General features: G+C 34.9%; 2 protein-coding genes across 2 annotated transcripts in view; one reads left to right on the top strand and one right to left on the bottom strand.

Moving 5' to 3' along the window:
• The window catches only part of LOC137005952 (gastrula zinc finger protein XlCGF57.1-like), a 779808-nt gene that overhangs the window by 62755 nt on the left and 709345 nt on the right, over positions 1–7708 (top strand). The gene's annotated exons all lie outside the window — the stretch shown is intronic.
• LOC137006201 (gastrula zinc finger protein XlCGF57.1-like) overlaps positions 1–7708 on the bottom strand; it is a 703714-nt gene that overhangs the window by 512826 nt on the left and 183180 nt on the right. The gene's annotated exons all lie outside the window — the stretch shown is intronic.

Raw genomic sequence — 7708 nt, 5'->3', positions numbered from 1 at the left:
TTGTGATTTGCGACCACCCTATACTGTATGCATGCCGAATTTGAGTTGCTGTGTTTCAGCACAACACTGTGGAGGAAGGAAAGGAAGGAAATGCAGATCAGGGGAATGTTTGCAGCGATTAAACACTTTAATTTAATTCTGTAACTCGCACAAAATTATGTTTTGCTGTCAGAGAGCTGGTACTGTAGCACGCGTCGTTTTGTCTGTTCTGTATACTGCTTTTTGTAATGTTTTAAATAAACTATTGTGATTACATTTATCTGCCTGTTACACTTTGTATATTGTCAAAATGGTTATGCTTAAGGTTATAGGGTGAAGTATAGAGCTTAAAATTATTCTTTTTATACAATAGTATATCAAGTTAGATAACAGTCACTGTTAGTATATCTATATTACTTTTATTTTTGTGAAGTGGCAAAAAAGTGGTCATGTGGGGCTCAAAGATATCTTAATAATAGTAAAATATATTTGCATAAAAATATTTATAATTTAAATATCATATAAGGAATTCATAGATTTTTATATCCTGTAACTGAATGGTATATAACATTTGCATATGGTAAATCAATGGTAAATTTAAACTGCAGTTGCAAATTGTGCATAATTTATAAAGGAGACCTGCAAATGATATGTAACACATTTACAATTGATGTATAGTTCACACTTTAGATTAGGGGATGCAGAAAGCATTATAAATGACTTGTATACATATACAAATAATTTGTAATTAAAATGAAGAAAGCTTTCTTCATGTGTTTACACATCATCTATAATAGCTGTTGAACACTTTGTAGTGTGTACTGCAGTGTAAGTGCTGACTGGTGAGGGTATAGACAGCTGTCTTCTCCGACACACATGAAGTGTTTAACTCTGTGCACCTGATGTGAGCTTCAGTGGAAGGTAAAAACGATCCAGAAGGTGACTTTATCAGTAGATCCATACACAGAACACAAGTCTGTGCTGAAGAGTGAAAGGATTTAATATAATCTACTGGAATCACCTGACTGTAAGGCATTTATAAATGTTTATCCACTTCAAAACAAATAAATTACTTTTCTTAAAAATAGTGCTTTAGCATACCTGCATGTTTGTGTAAATTGAAGTGATAATGTATCAACTAATAATTTATAAACCATCTACTAATGATCAGTTTGATTTATTTCATGATTTACACATTTTTAAGATAACACATTTGTAAATCGTTAGCATACTACTTATTAATCATTTGTGAACATATATTGTCATGTTTTTTAAATGATTTGTTCATCGTTAACTAATAACATAAATAACTTAAAATTAACTGAATTAATAAATCATTTATAAAATGTTAGAATACCACTTATTAATCATTAATGAATATATAGTCATGTTTGTAAATGATTAGTTCTTCGTTAACTAATAATTAACAAGTGACTTATAACAGAATGTTATTATAAAGTGTTACCAATACTTCCTCATGCATAATACTGCAATTATAACCAAATGCGCAGGGATTGGACTGAACAAGCTCTTTCTCGTGAATAAATGCAGAGAACCCGGTGACGTAGATTCACCCCTGCAAGCCTATCTACACACTCTGAGACCCGAATCTACGTCAGATTTTTTGATGTAGCTTCGACTTTGCTTTTCAAACAGGAAGTTCAAAATTGCTCTGAAAAATGCAAAAATAACCAATTTGCATTTGATGATTAACTTTATGGCCTGGTTTCACAGACAGGGCTTAGCCTAAGCCAGGATTAGACCTTAGTTCAATTAGGATATTTATGTCTCTCTTATAAATGTACACTATAAAAAAAATACTGGTGTGCATCTTGAGACAAAACAATGGCACTGACATATTTTAAGATCTGTCAGTAAAAGTTGCTTTTAGTTAAAACAGCTTAAACATGCAGTTTAGTCTAGGACTATCTTAAGCCTCATCTGTGAAACCAGGGGTATGAGTGCTATTAGTGTTTTCAGTGACATGCAACCTGTACATATCTGTTCAGATCTCCAAAAATGTGTTCTGGGGTTTAATAATCCTTTAAGAGTATTTCTAAAGGGGCGCTCTTCCGACACCTTATGGAGTAAACGTGTTTTACAATAGCTCTCCACGAATTTGTAATAATTTCAGCCAATACACCTTGTAATCGTCCAAATACCACAGGTTTCTACTTCTGAACATCTGGAACAATGCCAAAACACAAAAAAGCAGAAAAATTGGATACCGAAGAGGCGGAATCTACAGAAAACAACAGTCGGCTAATACTAATCTAGCTAGCATTGAAAAGCCAACAAATACAGACATTATGGAAGCGATAGCGAAGTTGAATGGCTCATTTGATACAAAGCTTGAGGTCCTTTCATCTACTTTATCAGAGATGAAAGAAGCACTCACCAACATAGGTACCAGAGTGGCCGCGACTGAAGAAGCAGTCAAAGTTCACGAAACCCGCATTGAATCATTGGAGAAATTATGTACACTCTTGGAGGCCAAATGTGAGAAGCTTAAGGAAAAGACCTGCGATCTAGAGTCAAGATCTCGGAGACAAAACATCCGAATCATCGGTGTAAAAGAAGGTGCAGAAAAGGGTAAACCTACCGAGTTTGTGACAAATCTGTTGACGCAAGTGTTGGATGCGGGGAACTTTGACCGACCAATACAGATCGACAGGGCACACCGCTCGCTACAACCCCCAAGAGACGGCCGGTCACGGGCATTTATTGTTCGACTGCACCACTACCAAGTAAAAGAACATATTCTACGTCTGGCAAGATCGAACAAGCTGCAGTATGGAGGAAAAGAGATACATATCTTTCCCGACCTCGCCGCTGATGTCTTGAAACAGCGACAGAAGTTTGACGCCATACGAAAGAAATGCAGGGAACACGAAGTGAGATGCGGATTTCGCTTTCCTTCCAAGTTCATTGTGACCGTGAAGGACAAGGAAACTAAAACTTTTGTTTCACACGAACAAGCAGAGGCATATTTACGGGGCGCAGTGGAAAATTGGTGAAATGCAGACGACGTGAACTTGACATGGAAGTTAGAAAGGACTTAAGTAGAGACTTGCGTTTATTTAATTTCATTTGATATACAGGGAGTTCACAAGGTATTATTTCTTGTTAATTTGTAAGATAGTGGAGAGCTATTTTACAGGAAGAATGTTAGAGGGCATCAAGGGTGAGTCAAGTGATGCATATTTTTTTTTTTTTTTGATAGGCATCCATAATGTTAACATGGGATGCAATAGCAGGGGGAGGGAGGGGGAGAATGTTCTTCGTTACAAAGTTCGTAATGTTCATGGGTTGATGTCTTCTGTTAAGCTTGAAATGCAAGGTTTCATATACCACCTTTATTTAAGAAGAGCAGGCAAAACACGCTTTAATTTTTACACTGAATAGTGGAATAAATGTTTACGGTGGCAGCAAACTGAACCTACTAAGCTGGAATGTGCGTGGACTTAATAGTCCAATCAAAAGAGGAAAGGTTTATACACATCTTAAGAAACTGGGCTCAGAGGTAATATTTCTTCAGGAAACGCATATCAAAAATACCGCGAAGTTCAGCATCAAAGCTCCTTGGATGTCTCAAGTCTATCAATCAAACTATTCTTGTAAAGCTAGAGGAGTAGCAATTATTATTAAAAAATCCGTCCCCTTTATACATAAGCAAACAATCAAGGATAAAAATGGTAGATACTTAGTTGTGTGTGGAGAGATAAATGCATTACCCATCACTTTAGTAAACGTTTATGGTCCTAACTTTGATGATCCTTTATTTTTTGAGAATATTTTCAAAATTGTACCAGATTTTGTACATTCACTGGTCATCATTGCAGGCGACTACAATTGTGTTTTAAATGCAAAGTTAGACACACATCCCCGTCGGACTACAAAAAGCAAATCAGCAAGTGTACTAAGCAACTATATGCAAAAGTTAAACTTAATAGATAGCTGGAGAGCCTTGCATCCCACAGATCAAGATTACTCATTTTACTCTTCAGTTCATAAAACATATTCAAGAATTGACTTCTTTTTAATAGATTCAAGATTGCTGCAACATGTTGTTTCAACACAGTATCATAATAGACTGTTATCCGACCATGCCCCTATCTCTCTTAATTTAAAAATAAATCCGAGCAGAGGAAATTATGTCTGGAAATTCGATAACATGCTGCTAAATGATGTCAAATTCTGTGAATATCTCTCCAATAAGTTTGCATGGTTTTTAGAAAACAATGATAAAGGAGATGTTTCTGACTCTGTTCTATGGGAGACGATGAAAGCAGTTATCAGAGGCGATATTATTGCATACCAAACAGCTAAAAATAAAGAAAATGAAGCCAAATTAAATGAAATTGACAAACAATTAACACATTTAGAGATCGACTACAGGTCTACCAACAGCGAGACCACACTTAAGAAAATAGTGGCGATGCGAAGTGAATACAATTCGATTCTTTCTAAGAAAGTATCAAGACAACTTATGCATATCAGGCAAAAGCAATTTAAAATAGGCGATAAGCCCCAAAAATTACTTGCACGCCAATTGAAACAGGCTCAAGCATCGCGTGCAATACAGAAAATAAAATTGAACAATGGGACTGTAATTGTTAATTCTAAAGAAATTAATCATCATTTTGCTGATTTCTATTGGGAAGTCTATGAATCAAAGTGCGATATGACTGAAGAGTCAATAGAGATTTTTTTTTCTGATTTGAATCTTCCTACTCTCAGTACTGACGCAAAACAGTTCCTAGATAAAGAAATTACCTTGGAAGAAATAAATGAAGTAATATCGCAGTTACCTAATAATAAATCTGCTGGCCCGGATGGCCTTAGCGCTGAATTTTACAAAAAATTCAGGGACAACCTTGTACCAATGATTCAAAGATTGATTAAAGATGTAATAACACACAATAAATATCCACCAACAATGTATCAAGCGAATATAATGCTAATTCCGAAACCGGGACGCGATAAGCAGCAAATGTCTTCATATCGTCCAATCTCTCTCATTTCCATTGAATCCAAGATTATAAGCAAAATTCTTGCAAACAGATTGAAAACATACATTTGTTCAATAATTCATCAAGATCAAACCGGCTTCATGCCCAACAGACATATTTACTTTAACTTGAGACGCCTGTTTAATATAATTTATCATAAGAAAAATTCAAAGGCATGTGTAATCTCGCTAGATGCTCAACGAGCTTTTGATCAATTAGAATGGAAATATATGATTGCGGCCCTAAAGAAATTTGGTTTTGGTCCAGAATTTATTAAATGGATTGAAATAATGTACTCGCACCCAGTTGCATCTGTTATTACCAACCAAGACAACTCAAAGTCATTTAAACTATCACGTGGCACACGCCAGGGGTGTCCCCCGTCTCCCTTTTTATTTTCCATATCGATGGAACCGCTGGCAGCTAGTATTAGGCAACATCTCAGTATAGAGCCTATAACGACAATGGGCAGACCCCAATCTCTGTCATTATATACAGACGACATTCTCTTGTATATTTCTAATCCTGCAAAGTCCATTCCACCACTACTCAAGCTTATTGAAGAATTCGGCAGTTTCTCTGGATTCACAGTCAATTGGGAAAAAAGTGAACTAATGCCAATCTCTGACGACCTTGAGCAAGAACTCCTAGCCAGTGCCAAATTTAAAATTGCAAACCAGCATTTCAAATATTTAGGTATAATAATTACTAAAAAGTCCAACATGCTTTTAAAAACAAACTGGAAAAAGAAAATTGATCAACTTAAAGACAATATAACCTTTTGGAAAACACTCCCCATGTCCATGGCAGGCAAAATAAAGGCTATAAAAATGGTTGTACTTCCAAGATTTTTATATATATTTCAAGCTATCCCTTTTTTTTATTCCCCTTCATCTTTTTAAACAGCTAGAATCTATTATAACAGACTTTATTTGGGCCAATAAGACAGCAAGGATTAATAAAAAACATCTTAACAAACCCAAGGATCAAGGAGGGTTTGGACTTCCAAATTTTAAAAATTACTATTGGGCAGCTAATTTAAACACTTTAGCATGGTGGAGCAAGATCAGTTTAATGGAACCAGACAAACCAGAATGGTTAGCTATAGAGGAAGATTCTTGTAATAAGACTTCATTAATTGCCCTGCTTAACAGTCCCATTAAAATAGACTTAAAGTGTTATAATGGAAATACAGTTATTTCTAATTCAATTAAAGTATGGAAACAAATCAAGAAATATTTGGAAATTCCAGATATATATCTGGATACTCCAATTTGCCATAATCATGCTTTTCCCCCAGGACTACACGATAAGTTCTTTCTTCAATGGAAACAAATAGGCATAACCACAATTAAAGACTTATACAATGAAGGCAAATTTAGCTCCTTTGACCAGCTAAAGCAACATCATGCCCTTGCCCCTGCAAATTTTTTCCGTTATTTGCAGGTAAGAGATTTCATCAGAAAGAATATTACAGATTTTGAAGTTTTGAAGTTAAACCCCAATTTAGAGAACATCATAAAGGTACAGCCTGGTATAAGCGGTGGTGTGTCTCGCTTCTACAATTTACTGCTAGAAAAGGTTAACACCAACACAGAAAACATAAAACTTGACTGGGAAGAGGAAATGGGTTTTAACATTCATGTTAGCTTTTATATTTATGCTTTATTGCCTATTCCATACTGTCCAGTTTCACTTTATTTATTTTTTGTTTATGCTGTTGCTGTCCACCAAATGTTTATTTTTATTTATTTATTCACTTATTTGTTTTGCTGCTACTCAAATACAATGTTTTTGTTTATAGAAAATTTAAAAGAAACCTTCTATAATTAATCTAACAGGGAAAGGTTGGGGAGGGGGTATTTTATTAAGTTGTAAAATTAGTCAAGCATATGTACAGTGGTCCTATTAGAAAATTCCTGTTCTGTACATTTTTTGTCTTTGTAACCATTGTGGAGATATTTGTCTTCAAGAAATAAAAAAAAATTAAAAAAAAAAGAATATTTCTAAGAAGTGTTATATATACTGGCCCTGATTTGATGAGTAATTGATGAGTATAAGTAAATTTAATTGTAATTGCCTTACCTTGTTGGAAAGTGTGAAGCGTTTTGTCAAGTCTGGGCTGGTAGAATAGTGAAATGAATGTATACCTCAGTTTTTATTGCCATCTGAAAGGGGCGGAGGAGGAAGATGAGGACTTGGGGAGGGGGGGGGGGGGGTAATGTTTCTTATATGAAACATAACACCACTTGATGAAAAACCTTGAACTTGTCTTGATGACTTATCAAAGGGGAAAAAAATAAAAAAGTAAACATACAGCATTCATACCACATATAAATGCCATTTCTGTGGAACTCAATTGCTCAATTCTCAACAGTCACACTGTCTGCATTTTTTTTAAAACACATGGTACAGAAACTTTATTCCATACTTCGTAGGAATAGCATAGTGTTCTCAAAAAAAAACAAAAAAAAACTTTTTTACTCTTGTATCATCTCCCTATTTTTAAAAAAGATATTACTCTGAGGGGGTTCAACAGAATTTCAATTGGTACTGAAAAATAAAACCACTTCACCAAACAAATATCCTTTTTTCCTTTTTTACTCCCACCAGTGCATATAATTAATTGCTACAAAAATAACCAATACGCAAAAAAGCAGTCTTTGTCTCTGTGCAGTCAATAAATGAAACTTATTGTCAATGATCAACTTTAGATG

This window comes from Chanodichthys erythropterus, chromosome 3 (assembly GCF_024489055.1).
Source record: "Chanodichthys erythropterus isolate Z2021 chromosome 3, ASM2448905v1, whole genome shotgun sequence".
Taxonomy (NCBI): domain Eukaryota; kingdom Metazoa; phylum Chordata; class Actinopteri; order Cypriniformes; family Xenocyprididae; genus Chanodichthys; species Chanodichthys erythropterus.
Note: the sequence above shows the minus strand (reverse complement) of the source record. Positions and strands in the feature narration are given on the sequence as shown.